We start from the raw sequence: 15902 nt of genomic DNA on the forward strand, positions 1-15902 counted from the left end.
AGTTTGTCATTTTCCTGCCTCTGATTCTAGCAGCCTTGAAAATGCAGGAATCCCTTAAAAGAAGTCCTGGGGTAATCATCAAAGAAATTATGATGAAACGAGGAGCCTCAAGGATGTCGGAGCCTCATACAATAGGTACAGGGGTTACACATAACAATCATAATGAAGTTCGTTGATGTTGCCACAAAGTGTGTTGCTAGAAACTAACATATTTTGGCTACACCTTGCATAAAGGGAACTGTATGCAAGAAACAACACAGTCTTAAGGGAAGAAATTCATGTTTAACAAACCTACTGGATCTCTATGAGAGAATGAATTCCATTTATCTGGACAGCCAGAAAGCATTTGACAGTGGACCATATCGAAGGATGGCAAAGAAGCTGGATCTTAAGACAGGAACAAAGGAAAGACTTTCTAGCTGGCAAGAAGATTACCTTAAGAGAAAAGAACAAATGAAACATGTTAGAGGAACATTCTTGAAAGGGACTGGGTTCACCAGTGGCGTGCTGTAGGGCTCAGTCTTGAACCTACTGCTTTCCTTGACCTATGTAAATGACTTAGCATTCAAGCCCAAGGCTCATATACAACACTGTTGGGACTGCTGTATCTTCAAACCTACCCATTTTCACCCATACAGACACTGACCTCTCCTTCCATAAGTTTCTTAATGCATCCAGGATCTTAGTCTTCCACCCATAACCCACTTTAGCCTTCACGGTTCTAACCGCTGCCACGTCCTCTCCCAGATGCCTGAAGTACTCTATTTCCTCCATGCCCTCCTTATTCAGAGTTACACCTAAACCATCTTATCTCACCCCCACTCCTTGCTTCACAACAATACCCACCTATATCTATAATAACCCTCCAATTTCTTCCTTCACATACTCCCCCAAACTGTTTCTAGAGTCTGCTACCAAAACTGTCATCTGCAAACAGAAGCTTGCATCTGGAAAAAATTATAAGTATAACCAGGGTGGCATCACACTTCCCTGATGAGGACCTAACTAAACCAAAAACTACTCACCCTTCTCCCTTCCTACTTGCAAAGATGCCTTACTCTCCTGATAAAAACTCCTTACTGCATTTAGCAGCCCCCTCCCACAACATGTATGTATCTGTATTTGTATTACCTAGACAAGACCTTTCTGTCTACCTTATTGTATGCTTTTCTAAATATACAAATGTCACTTACAAAACCCTATCTTTTTCCAGTATCTCTCATACCTTGAAAGCAAATAACTGGTCCACACATCTACCATTTCTGAAGTTAAAAGACATATACCACTGCAGTTTCAACATTCACTTTTGACACCCTTGCCCATGTACAAGGGCATTATGCATGTATTTTACCAGTCCTTTGGCACCTCACCTTGGGCAATACAAATGTTGAACAACCTGACTAACCAATCAACACCATCCCCTTACTTAAGAAACTCAACTGCAAACCCACACACTCCAGACACCTTTGCCACACTTTCCCTTAAACAAGGCTTTCACAAACTCTCTCTTCACTACATCATTCAAGACTGTAATTCTACATACTACCTCATCCAAAATCACACTTTCCTTCCACCTTTGATCTGCTGTATTCATCAGCCCTCCAAAATACCTACTGAATCTCTTTCTCACATCTTTGCCTACTTCCCCATCCACCCTCATTGTCACTCCTGTTCTCTTTTTCTTACACGATTCACCTTTTGAAAAGTTTTTAAACTCCCAGCTCAATGACTGTCTCTCATCCCATCTCTCTTTTGCCCCCTCTTCAGCTTCAGGTTATTTCTCTTGACCTCCTACCACTTTGTCTTTTACTCCTGGTCACTTGCAATCTTTCACTGCAGGCACCATCCATACAACTACGTTTTCTCACCAATGATTTAGCTGCCTCATTGCAACACATTACCTTTTTCTCATACTTCCATACACCAACATCCGCCTGCTACACACTTGCTAAAATCCTTTATATATATATATATATATATATATATATATATATATATATATATATATATATATATAGGGAGTGGGGGGCTGGAAATCCTCCCCTCTCGTTTTTTTTTTTTTTTTTTTTTTTTCCAAAAGAAGGAACAGAGAAGAGGTCCAGGTGAGGATATTCCCTCAAAGGCCCAGTCCTCTGTTCTCAACGCTACCTCGCTATCGCGGGAAATAGCGAATAGTATGAAAAAAAAAAAAAAATATATATATATATATATATATATATATATATATATATATATATATAGATTGGATTACGTGTTAATTGACAGGCGTGCGAAAGAGAGACTTTTGGATGTTAATGTGCTGAGAGGTGCAACTGGAGGGATGTCTGATCATTATCTTGTGGAGGCTAAGGTGAAGATTTGTATGGGTTTTCAGAAAGGAAGAGTGAGTGTTGGGGTGAAGAGGGTGGTGAGAGTAAGTGAGCTTGGGAAGGAGACCTGTGTGAGGAAGTACCAGGAGAGACTGAGTACAGAATGGAAAAAGGTGAGAACAGTGGAAGTAAGGGGAGTGGGGGAGGAATGGGATGTATTTAGGGAATCAGTGATGGATTGCGCAAAAGATGCTTGTGGCATGAGAAGAGTGGGAGGTGGGTTGATTAGAAAGGGTAGTGAGTGGTGGGATGAAGAAGTAAGAGTATTGGTGAAAGAGAGGAGAGAGGCATTTGGACGATTTTTGCAGGGAAAAAATGCAATTGAGTGGGAGATGTATAAAAGAAAGAGATAGGAGGTCAAGAGAAAGGTGCAAGAGGTGAAAAAAAGGGCAAATGAGAGTTGGGGTGAGAGAGTATCATTAAATTTTGGGGAGAGTGAAAAGATGTTCTGGAAGGAGGTAAATAAAGTGCGTAAGACAAGGGAGCAAATGGGAACTTCAGTGAAGGGCGCAAATGGGGAGGTGATAACAAGTAGTGGTGATGTGAGAAGGAGATGGAGTGAGTATTTTGAAGGTTTGTTGAATGTGTTTGATGATAGAGTGGCATATATAGGGTGTTTTGGTCGAGGTGGTGTGCAAAGTGAGAGGGTTAGGGAAAATGATTTGGTAAACAGAGAAGAGGTAGTGAAAGCTTTGCGGAAGATGAAAGCCGGCAAGGCAGCAGGTTTGGATGGTATTGCAGTGGAATTTATTAAAAAAGGGGGTGACTGTATTATTGACTGGTTGGTAAGGTTATTTAATGTATGTATGACTCATGGTGAGGTGCCTGAGGATTGGCGGAATGCGTGCATAGTGCCATTGTACAAAGGCAAAGGGGATAAGAGTGAGTGCTCAAATTACAGAGGTATAAGTTTGTTGAGTATTCCTGGTAAATTATATGGGAGGGTATTGATTGAGAGGGTGAAGGCATGTACAGAGCATCAGATTGGGGAAGAGCAGTGTGGTTTCAGAAGTGGTAGAGGATGTGTGGATCAGGTGTTTGCTTTGAAGAATGTATGTGAGAAATACTTAGAAAAGCAAATGGATTTGTATGTAGCATTTATGGATCTGGAGAAGGCATATGATAGAGTTGATAGAGATGCTCTGTGGAAGGTATTAAGAATATATGGTGTGGGAGGAAAGTTGTTAGAAGCAGTGAAAAGTTTTTATCGAGGATGTAAGGCATGTGTACGTGTAGGAAGAGAGGAAAGTGATTGGTTCTCAGTGAATGTAGGTTTGCGGCAGGGGTGTGTGATGTCTCCATGGTTGTTTAATTTGTTTATGGATGGGGTTGTTAGGGAGGTAAATGCAAGAGTTTTGGAAAGAGGGGCAAGTATGAAGTCTGTTGGGGATGAGAGAGCTTGGGAAGTGAGTCAGTTGTTGTTCGCTGATGATACAGCGCTGGTGGCTGATTCATGTGAGAAACTGCAGAAGCTGGTGACTGAGTTTGGTAAAGTGTGTGGAAGAAGAAAGTTAAGAGTAAATGTGAATAAGAGCAAGTTATTAGGTACAGTAGGGTTGAGGGTCAAGTCAATTGGGAGGTGAGTTTGAATGGAGAAAAACTGGAGGAAGTGAAGTGTTTTAGATATCTGGGAGTGGATCTGGCAGCGGATGGAACCATGGAAGCGGAAGTGGATCATAGGGTGGGGGAGGGGGCGAAAATTCTGGGGGCCTTGAAGAATGTGTGGAAGTCGAGAACATTATCTCGGAAAGCAAAAATGGGTATGTTTGAAGGAATAGTGGTTCCAACAATGTTGTATGGTTGCGAGGCGTGGGCTATGGATAGAGTTGTGCGCAGGTGGATGGATGTGCTGGAAATGAGATGTTTAAGGACAATGTGTGGTGTGAGGTGGTTTGATCGAGTGAGTAACGTAAGGGTAAGAGAGATGTGTGGAAATAAAAAGAGCGTGGTTGAGAGAGCAGAAGAGGGTGTTTTGAAGTGGTTTGGGCACATGGAGAGAATGAGTGAGGAAAGATTGACCAAGAGGATATATGTGTCGGAGGTGGAGGGAACGAGGAGAAGAGGGAGACCAAATTGGAGGTGGAAAGATGGAGTGAAAAAGATTTTGTGTGATCGGGGCCTGAACATGCAGGAGGGTGAAAGGAGGGCAAGGAATAGAGTGAATTGGAGCGATGTGGTATACCGGGGTTGACGTGCTGTCAGTGGATTGAATCAAGGCGTCTGGGGTAAACCATGGAAAGCTGTGTAGGTATGTATATTTGCGTGTGTGGACGTATGTATATACATGTGTATGGGGGGGGGGGTTGAGCCATTTCTTTCGTCTGTTTCCATGCGCTACCTCGCAAACGCGGGAGACAGCGACAAAGTATAATAAAAAATAAAAAATATATATATATATATATATATATATATATATATATATATATATATATATATATATATATAATATATATATAATAAAAAAAAAAAATATATATATATATATATATATATATGGATGTTAATGTGCTGAGAGGTGCAACTGGAGGGATGTCTGATCATTATCTTGTGGAGGCTAAGGTGAAGATTTGTATGGGTTTTCAGAAAAGAAGAGTGAATGTTGGGGTGAAGAGGGTGGTGAGAGTAAGTGAGCTTGAGAAGGAGACCTGTGTGAGGAAGTACCAGGAGAGACTGAGTACAGAATGGAAAAAGGTGAGAACAGTGGAAGTAAGGGGAGTGGGGGAGGAATGGGATGTATTTAGGGAATCAGTGATGGATTGCACAAAAGATGCTTGTGGCATGAGAAGAGTGGGAGGTGGGTTGATTAGAAAGGGTAGTGAGTGGTGGGATGAAGAAGTAAGAGTATTAGTGAAAGAGGAGAGAGAGGCATTTGGACGATTTTTGCAGGTAAAAAATGCAATTGAGTGGGAGATGTATAAAAGAAAGAGACAGGAGGTCAAGAGAAAGGTGCAAGAGGTGAAAAAAAGGGCAAATGAGAGTTGGGGTGAGAGAGTATCATTAAATTTTAGGGAGAATAAAAAGATGTTCTGGAAGGAGGTAAATAAAGTGCGTAAGACAAGGGAGCAAATGGGAACTTTGGTGAAGGGCGCAAGTGGGGAGGTGATAACAAGTAGTGGTGATGTGAGAAGGAGATGGAGTGAGTATTTTGAAGGTTTGTTGAATGTGTTTGATGATAGAGTGGCAGATATAGGGTGTTTTGGTCGAGGTGGTGTGCAAAGTGAGAGGGTTAGGGAAAATGATTTGGTAAACAGAGAAGAGGTAGTGAAAGCTTTGCGGAAGATGAAAGCCGGCAAGGCTGCAGGTTTGGATGGTATTGCAGTGGAATTTATTAAAAAAGGGGGTGACTGTATTGTTGACTGGTTGGTAAGGTTATTTAATGTATGTATGACTCATGGTGAGGTGCCTGAGGATTGGCGGAATGCGTGCATAGTGCCATTGTACAAAGGCAAAGGGGATAAGAGTGAGTGCTCAAATTACAGAGGTATAAGTTTGTTGAGTACTCCTGGTAAATTATATGGGAGGGTATTGATTGAGAGGGTGAAGGCATGTACAGAGCATCAGATTGGGGAAGAGCAGTGTGGTTTCAGAAGTGGTAGAGGATGTGTGGATCAGGTGTTTGCTTTGAAGAATGTATGTGAGAAATACTTAGAAAAGCAAATGGATTTGTATGTAGCATTTATGGATCTGGAGAAGGCATATGATAGAGTTGATAGAGATGCTCTGTGGAAGGTATTAAGAATATATGGTGTGGGAGGAAAGTTGTTAGAAGCAGTGAAAAGTTTTTATCGAGGATGTAAGGCATGTGTACGTGTAGGAAGAGAGGAAAGTGATTGGTTCTCAGTGAATGTAGGTTTGCGGCAGGGGTGTGTGATGTCTCCATGGTTGTTTAATTTGTTTATGGATGGGGTTGTTAGGGAGGTAAATGCAAGAGTTTTGGAAAGAGGGGCAAGTATGAAGTCTGTTGGGGATGAGAGAGCTTGGGAAGTGAGTCAGTTGTTGTTCGCTGATGATACAGCGCTGGTGGCTGATTCATGTGAGAAACTGCAGAAGCTGGTGACTGAGTTTGGAAAAGTGTGTGGAAGAAGAAAGTTAAGAGTAAATGTGAATAAGAGCAAGGTTATTAGGTACAGTAGGGTTGAGGGTCAAGTCAATTGGGAGGTGAGTTTGAATGGAGAAAAACTGGAGGAAGTGAAGTGTTTTAGATATCTAGGAGTGGATCTGGCAGCAGATGGAACCATGGAAGCGGAAGTGGATCATAGGGTGGGGGAGGGGGCGAAAATCCTGGGGGCCTTGAAGAATGTGTGGAAGTCGAGAACATTATCTCGGAAAGCAAAAATGGGTATGTTTGAAGGAATAGTGGTTCCAACAATGTTGTATGGTTGCGAGGCGTGGGCTATGGATAGAGTTGTGTGCAGGAGGATGGATGTGCTGGAAATGAGATGTTTGAGGACAATGTGTGGTGTGAGGTGGTTTGATTGAGTGAGTAATGTAAGGGTAAGAGAGATGTGTGGAAATAAAAAGAGCGTGGTTGAGAGAGCAGAAGAGGGTGTTTTGAAGTGGTTTGGGCACATGGAGAGGATGAGTGAGGAAAGATTGACCAAGAGGATATATGTGTCGGAGGTGGAGGGAACAAGGAGAAGAGGGAGACCAAATTGGAGGTGGAAAGATGGAGTGAAAAAGATTTTGTGTGATCGGGGCCTGAACATGCAGGAGGGTGAAAGGAGGGCAAGGAATAGAGTGAATTGGAGCGATGTGGTATACCGGGGTTGACGTGCTGTCAGTGGATTGAAGCAGGGCATGTGAAGCGTCTGGGGTAAACCATGGAAAGCTGTGTAGGTATGTATATTTGCGTGTGTGGACGTATGTATATACATGTGCATGGGGGGGGTTGGGCCATTTCTTTCGTCTGTTTCCTTGCGCTACCTCGCAAACGTGGGAGACAGCGACAAAGTATAATAAATAAAAAAATATATATATATATATATATATATATATATATATATATATATATATATATATATATATATATGGTTGTTTAATTTGTTTATGGATGGGGTTGTAAGGGAGGTAAATGCAAGAGTCCTGGAAAGAGGGGCAAGTATGAAGTCTGTTGGGGATGAGAGAGCTTGGGAAGTGAGTCAGTTGTTGTTCGCTGATGATTCAGCGCTGGTGGCTGATTCATGTGAGAAACTGCAGAAGCTGGTGACTGAGTTTGGTAAAGTGTGTGGAAGAAGAAAGTTGAGAGTAAATGTGAATAAGAGCAAGGTTATTAGGTACAGTAGGGGTGAGGGTCAAGTCAATTGGGAGGTGAGTTTGAATGGAGAAAAACTGGAGGAAGTGAAGTGTTTTAGATATCTGGGAGTGGATCTGTCAGCGGATGGAACCATGGAAGCGGAAGTGGATCATAGGGTGGGGGAGGGGGCGAAAATTTTGGGAGCCTTGAAAAATGTGTGGAAGTCGAGAACACTATCTCGGAAAGCAAAAATGGGTATGTTTGAGGGAATAGTGGTTCCAACAATGTTGTATGGTTGCGAGGCGTGGGCTATGGATAGAGATGTGCGCAGGAGGATGGATGTGCTGGAAATGAGATGTTTGAGGACAATGTGTGGTGTGAGGTGGTTTGATCGAGTAAGTAACGTAAGGGTAAGAGAGATGTGTGGAAATAAAAAGAGCGTGGTTGAGAGAGCAGAAGAGGGTGTTTTGAAATGGTTTGGGCACATGGAGAGAATGAGTGAGGAGAGATTGACCAAGAGGATATATGTGTCGGAGGTGGAGGGAACGAGGAGAAGAGGGAGACCAAATTGGAGGTGGAAAGATGGAGTGAAAAAGATTTTGTGTGATCGGGGCCTGAACATGCAGGAGGGTGAAAGGAGGGCAAGAAATAGAGTGAATTGGAGTCATGTGGTATACAGGGGTTGACGTGCTGTCAGTGGATTGAAGCAAGGCATGTGAAGCGTCTGGGGTAAACCATGGAAAGCTGTGTAGGTATGTATATTTGCGTGTGTGGACGTGTGTATGTACATGTGTATGGGGGGGGGGGGTTGGGCCATTTCTTTCGTCTGTTTCCTTGCGCTACCTCGCAAACGCGGGAGACAGCGACAAAGTATAAAAAAAAAAAAAAAAAAAAAAAAAAAAAAAATATATATATATATGTACAGAGCATCAGATTGGGGAAGAGCAGTGTGGTTTCAGAAGTGGTAGAGGATGTGTGGATCAGGTGTTTGCTTTGAAGAATGTATGTGAGAAATACTTAGAAAAGCAAATGGATTTGTATGTAGCATTTATGGATCTGGAGAAGGCATATGATAGAGTTGATAGAGATGCTCTGTGGAAGGTATTAAGAATATATGGTGTGGGAGGAAAGTTGTTAGAAGCAGTGAAAAGTTTTTATCGAGGATGTAAGGCATGTGTACGTGTAGGAAGAGAGGAAAGTGATTGGTTCTCAGTGAATGTAGGTTTGCGGCAGGGGTGTGTGATGTCTCCATGGTTGTTTAATTTGTTTATGGATGGGGTTGTTAGGGAGGTAAATGCAAGAGTTTTGGAAAGAGGGGCAAGTATGAAGTCTGTTGGGGATGAGAGAGCCTGGGAAGTGAGTCAGTTGTTGTTCGCTGATGATACAGCGCTGGTGGCTGATTCATGTGAGAAACTGCAGAAGCTGGTGACTGAGTTTGGAAAAGTGTGTGGAAGAAGAAAGTTAAGAGTAAATGTGAATAAGAGCAAGGTTATTAGGTACAGTAGGGTTGAGGGTCAAGTCAATTGGGAGGTGAGTTTGAATGGAGAAAAACTGGAGGAAGTGAAGTGTTTTAGATATCTGGGAGTGGATCTGGCAGCGGATGGAACCATGGAAGCGGAAGTGGATCATAGGGTGGGGGAGGGGGCGAAAATCCTGGGGGCCTTGAAGAATGTGTGGAAGTCGAGAACATTATCTCGGAAAGCAAAAATGGGTATGTTTGAAGGAATAGTGGTTCCAACAATGTTGTATGGTTGTGAGGCGTGGGCTATGGATAGAGTTGTGCGCAGGAGGATGAATGTGCTGGAAATGAGATGTTTGAGGACAATGTGTGGTGTGAGGTGGTTTGATCGAGTGAGTAACGTAAGGGTAAGAGAGATGTGTGGTAATAAAAAGAGCGTGGTTGAGAGAGCAGAAGAGGGTGTTTTGAAGTGGTTTGGGCACATGGAGAGGATGAGTGAGGAGAGATTGACCAAGAAGATATTTGTGTCGGAGGTGGAGGGAACAAGGAGAAGAGGGAGACCAAATTGGAGGTGGAAGGATGGAGTGAAAAGGATTTTGTGTGATCGGGGCCTGAACATGCAGGAGGGTGAAAGGAGGGCAAGGAATAGAGTGAATTGGAGCGATGTGGTATACCGGGGTTGACGTGCTGTCAGTGGATTGAATCGGGGCATGTGAAGCGTCTGGGGTAAACCATGGAAAGCTGTGTAGGTATGTATATTTGCGTGTGTGGACGTATGTATATACATGTGTATGGGGGGCCGGGGGGTTGGGCCATTTCTTTCGTCTGTTTCCTTGCGCTACCTCGCAAACGCGGGAGACAGCGACAAAGTATAATAGAATAAATAAATAATATATATATATATATATATATATATATACACACACACACACAGAGGAATATAGTGCATATGAACGCGCACTTTCATACAACACACAATACTCTCCAACAGCGTTCCCAACTACAGCTCAAAAGACCCCGGGTTCGAGCCCTTGCTGTCTGAGGGCATTATGTGACCCTGGTATGATCGCAGTGCAGCCATGTTGCTGCAGAAGCGAAGTAAATGGAGTCCTGGGATGATACGGGAAAAAAAATGAACACGTAGAATACACCAAGTCAAACACTATGATGATACCAAATCGTACTGATAAGATTAAGAAATCTCAAAACATTAATCTGAGATAAGAATCACCTGTACGTTAACTCCCCCCGAAATCTTGATACAGTTCACCCTGCACATCAGTAAGGTCGTGTGCTATCATAATTAAAGAAAACACTGACTGCCCTCTGTCTACCTAAGATCAACACTGGATATACGACTTTCAAAGAATAATGGCTTCAGTAACGCTCCTGGCTGTGGGGACCGGACTAGGCTTGCTAGTTCCAATCTGTTCAGCAAGTGCAACTGAGGAGGGTAAGTCGTGGTGCAGTCTACATGCTTGTAGGCTGTTCTATCGTAAACCAGCAGGAAACAGTATGAAGTATGACTGTCTTTGTTGCAGTGTATGAAAGGGTTTTATAGTTGTTATTTCATACACAGTGAGAATCTGTGACGAACCTGTTATAGCCTCTGGTAACTCTTTCCACCCATGGACTTGAGACAACAAGGCGGGGTGGATACAACGCGTAACAAGTGATAACGCTGTGTTAGCTGTATTATGTTACAGTGTTACGTAGCAGGATGCCACAGGGAAATCCATATATGTAGCAAGGGAATACAGTGAGTACTGTAATATTTGGGTACAGAATGTGCGTGCCACTATGTTTAGTTACGCCGTGGGGAAGTGTAAGGCTAAACTGAACTACAAAGAGTACAGGGCCTCAATTTATACCAGAGAATGCGGGGAGGGATGGCATCACAGTGAGCAGAGTATATGAAAGGGGGGTTACAGTCCATGAGGAAAAAAGGACGAAGCTATATGAAGTGGCCATATTGTGCGAACCTTTAAGTACTGCTGCCACACACGACAGCGTTACATACAATGGCAGTGTCAAAAGAGTGCAAAGGTGAATGCTACAGTGTCACAGTACTGAGTATTGTGCGTTGTTACAGTTCTAGTGTGTGTGTGGTGCTACTGTACATAATGGCACAGAGAGCAAGGGAAAACAACAAAAAATAAACTTGCAACAGTCCTAAGTGGCATGAATCACCGGGCTGCACGAATGTGATACATTTCAGAAATGCACACAGGCTCAGAGGGGAAAGAGGAGTGACTAATGGGCACAACACTGCATCAGCTTGTAAGGACAAAGCAAGCGGGGCTTTACACAGTACTGGATAACATGCTACAAACGACGGGCAAAGGAGAGACACAGGGTATAGGGGCAATATAATGAGGGACTCAGAGGGAGAGGTATAAGGTACACAGAAATGGCCACAGTGTCAATGAACAGTGACACTTTACATAGTGGGGGTCTGCCTGGTGGCACAGAGTGCAGGGCTACAGTATGTAGGTCTACCAAGTGATGGCACAGAGTGCAGGGCTACAGTGTGTGTGTCTACCTGGTGTCACAGAGTGTAGGGCTACAGTGCGTAGGTCACCTTAGTGTTAAAGAGTGCATGGCTACAGTGTAAATCTACTTGGAAGTACAAAGGGCAGGGCTATTCAGTGGGTCTACCTGGTGTCACAGAGTGTAGGGCTATAGTTTGTGGGTCTACCTAGTGGCACAGAATGCTGGTCTACAATGTCGTTTACCTCGAGTAACAAAGTGCAGGGCTACAGTAAGAGGTGACACTATGATAGAATGCTTATCTGTATAGGTAAAACAGAAGAGATAGCGGAGCCCACACAACTCACACACACAGTATTTAGCTAGGCAAACTATTTCCCAATATGATTCACGAAACCAAAGACGAATGTCACTTGGGAATGCAGTTCAAACAAAAGCCTGATATATGCAATTATCTGATAATCTTTCACAACGTCTTTACCCAAGTTTTGGATGAAATTACCATTATAAAGAGGGACTTTTCCTTTATCATCTATTCTTCAAGGGGTACCCGATGATATGAGTTATTGCACAGTTACACAAGATTAAAAAGTCTTTTGTACGTATTGACAGAGACGTCCCCGCAATACGGCCTTGTACTGGCGCCGATCCTGCTGTTCATCGTGGTGCTGTACCTGGAGTTCACCAGACGGCCCTCAGCACAGAACCTCCCGCCCACCATCGTCGACATCTGTGAATGACGACCAACTTGCTCCCACACACACACACACCCACCCGGGGTGCCCCATGGGATGTGGGTACTCGTATGGATGAAGGGAAACAGAATCTCGGTGCAATTATATAACGGTACAACAAACCGAGAGGGGAAAAGTCTTGGAAGATACGATAAATAAAACGGATGGTACTCATTTGTCACGGAACATTCATCTAGATGGTTAGGACTTTTGCTACAGTTGGATAATACAATGAATTTTCTCAGGTATCAACCGAATCTAACTAGAATGTCACTAGATTTGATAATGTATAAAAAAAAATTTACTTGGACACAATCATATACGGGTTAAAAGTTGGTTCTAGCTAGAATTCTAATGTCTGCCCTTCACTGACAACGGACTTCATCCTTTCACAAACTCGAAGAAAATGTTAAATAACGTGAAATCTATCCATTTCATATCCTTAGCATCCCATACCAGGAAATAACATGGCTAAGCTGTTCCTAGGCTGTAGGAAACTTGCGAATATCGAAATATTCTAAATATTGTTTTTTAAAAGCACGGAAGAGGCTAGTTTGTGAATAAAGATACGACCCTATAAGGTAGTCTTTCAAGAAAAAAGTAAATAATGTATGATACTATATTAGTCACCAAAGAGAAAATGATGCCAATATTAAACACAAAGACCGTGGTTACTATGCTAACAGCGTTGATCCTCAGATAAAACACTACTGATAACATTCTTGATAACTTATCAGACCTGCTCACTCAACCTGACAGGTTATTAAGAGTTAGGTGAATATGAAGTTCACTGCTGTGAAGATGAGACACCCCTTCGCTGGTATGTATCTAACCTTAATTACTGGAGCCCTATAAGAACTATAGCAGCTAACATCTACCAACCCAAAAATAACAAAATGACAGGATTTCTGCCTGTGAAGGAGAGTTTGATACAACAGGGTAGCAACTTTCTATGCTACCCTGTTGAAATAAAGATACTAACTACTACAATGCTTTTTGTTTTAGTAATTTACATATCATCATCAATATTAATACACTTAATAAACTAGACACAACGGTATGCTCTTACTACTAATTAAAAAATAGTTGCCAGAATTCTTGATACAAAGTTCGAAATGTTTGAGTTAGTAAGACTTTCCTAAAGTGTGTAATCACATTCAGGTGTACTGCACATCCAACATTTGAATATTCTCATGTAAAACATACGGCTAGTTTGACCATAAAGTTTCATCAATAATCATCTTCGATTAAAAAAAATATATATAGCAATAGAGAAACATGGGAGTTTCGCACCAACAAACAAATAGTAACGTAAGAATAATGGTATATAAATGACCAACACAAAATGAAAAAATTCTCGTTCCCTAAACCAGTAAAATACCGATTCAGGTGGTTGTGAGTGACAAGTTACAACGACGCAAATTAATAAATGCAACGCTCTCCCCTCCCCGCCATCAGGTCTGAGTTATTTACAAAATTAATTTAGCAGGGCTGGTGATCCACACCCACACTCACACACACACACACACACACACACAAACATCCCTGTTTGATTCCTACGTTTGATCAGTCTCCATTTTAGACAGAAAGGACTGTGTAAGTGTAAATTCCAAGGAAGTGTTCGCCCATGCATAACACAGAGGGTTGGTAAAATGTGGATCTTCAAGTAGAGATAAGAGACAGACTCCTTCGATGGACAGAAAATTACGGCAGAGAACAAAGGACCCTTGTCATAAGAAGGCCTCGATAAAGATGTTATATATCAAGATATAGGCAGCAAGAATCACTGCACGAGAGAGAGAGAAAGGGGGCAGGGGGCTTTTTCAGTATATCTAGGCTAGAATAAGCGGTATATCTTATATTATCACTTCAAAAACAGAAGCCTGTCATGAACATCTATTACACTATTGATAGAAAAATTGAGCTGATAAATATCTGAATTTTTTGCTATTTTCAGCGGGAAATATATTTACTCATAAGCCTCACTTTGGGCCCTATTTCTTTCATGTTGAATAAGATTCTAAGCCTGAAATATTGTTTTGGGGCCATTAACTCCTACAATTATGCATTCAAATGATTACTTGATTACAATATTTCGTGATTATGCACATCATAATAATTCGATAACTCATTTATCACTTCAAGTATCAAAGCCTTTGACTACGTTCTAATCCAATTTTGAAAGAGTTTTTGGCCTGAAAAATACCCTAAACTATTTCACCTACATCATCTATTCTTTGCGAAATAGATTTGCTTCAAAATGTCAGTACAGGACCTATTTTTCTTGCTGAATACAATTCTCGAGTTGAAATGTTAGGAGGCCATTAAGTCCTATAATTAAGCAGTTAAATTATTACATAATCAAAGCATTTCCGGATAATTCGCTTCATATTCATTTGGTATTTGTCGGCTAAAGGAGACATGACTATATATTTTACATTATCATTTCAAGTATATGTTCATTTTCACTCCATTACGGTATATTCTGCTACAAAGAGCTCTTTGACATTCGAAATACCCTGGTGTATTACCGGCAATTTCTGCAGATCCCCATAAAAATAGGTCCAGGGGATGTATAATACTAATAATGTACAGTACTAAAAATGCTCAAATTTGTACTAAACTGTCTGGAACAATTCAAGACTAATCAAGGACTTTTTTTTTTACCAAAATAAAGAAACAGGAAGCGAGATCTGAGCTTACCTAGCATAGTCCCGGCCACAACGCCGCTTTCCTAACTAGTATGCGTCCCCTAAACTCACACAACCAAGTCTCGTAGGCTAAGCACAATAAATTCCTTACTATTACTTAATGATATACATGTCCTAGTCTAAAAGATACCCAGAACAATAAACAATACGTAAGTTTGCCTAAAACACAGTTTGTGTACTGCAAAGTGAGGTTATTCAAAAATGTTAACACAGCTTTCCCGACTCTGGCTTATACCTGGCCATCAGTCAACTGTTAAACTATGTTCACACCTGTTCATGTTTAACAACATAACACATACATGCAACATCTACCAGGACATTACGACTAATATCACAATAAAACTATAGTGTTGATATCACTGCCATTCCGAGGTTCTGGTTATCTGGACGGAAAACTGCTCCATCGCCATTGAAAGATGAAAAATCAAACCAGATTTCCATCCTAACCCTTTAAATTCCTATCAACATCAACAAAAATGTCTGTAAACATACATACCATCAAAGCCCCGAGTTAATTCTGTTTATCTTCAATCTTCAGTGTTTGCCTCCGGCACGGAAACACTATTGTGATGCCGGATGCGCTCTGTTAACGAATTTGTTCTAATCGATGGAGTTTTCTATATATTCCTCCATGCAATTTACCCGTTCACTGTTGGAGACGAGAGAGAAAGCGATAGCACAACCCTGGGATGCAAGGAAGGTTTACAAACATTCGTTAGTTTATCAATAGAAAGATGGGAAAGACTATCACCTCTGCTGGTAATTCACTATGTGGCAGCAATTTGTAGTTACCAGCTTACTCCACAGGTGGGGTTAGTGCTGTGACGCGGGGTCCGTTAATGTTAACATCTTAAATTCATAAATTATTAATTCAAGTGTTAGCCATGCCTCACCCAGGGATCCTTT

The 15902-nt window shown here is 41.8% G+C and overlaps 1 long non-coding RNA gene across 1 annotated transcript in view; it reads right to left on the reverse strand.

Annotated features, from left to right (window-relative positions):
- LOC139761964 (uncharacterized) overlaps positions 1 to 15659 on the reverse strand; it is a 35611-nt gene extending 19952 nt beyond the window's left edge. Inside the window, exon 1 of the long non-coding RNA XR_011715652.1 lies at positions 15493 to 15659. This is a non-coding gene — a long non-coding RNA (uncharacterized lncRNA). The remainder of the gene's footprint in view (positions 1 to 15492) is intronic.
- Positions 15660 to 15902: the final 243 nt, after the last annotated feature.

The sequence above is a fragment of the Panulirus ornatus genome, chromosome 42 (assembly GCF_036320965.1).
Source record: "Panulirus ornatus isolate Po-2019 chromosome 42, ASM3632096v1, whole genome shotgun sequence".
NCBI lineage: Eukaryota > Metazoa > Arthropoda > Malacostraca > Decapoda > Palinuridae > Panulirus > Panulirus ornatus.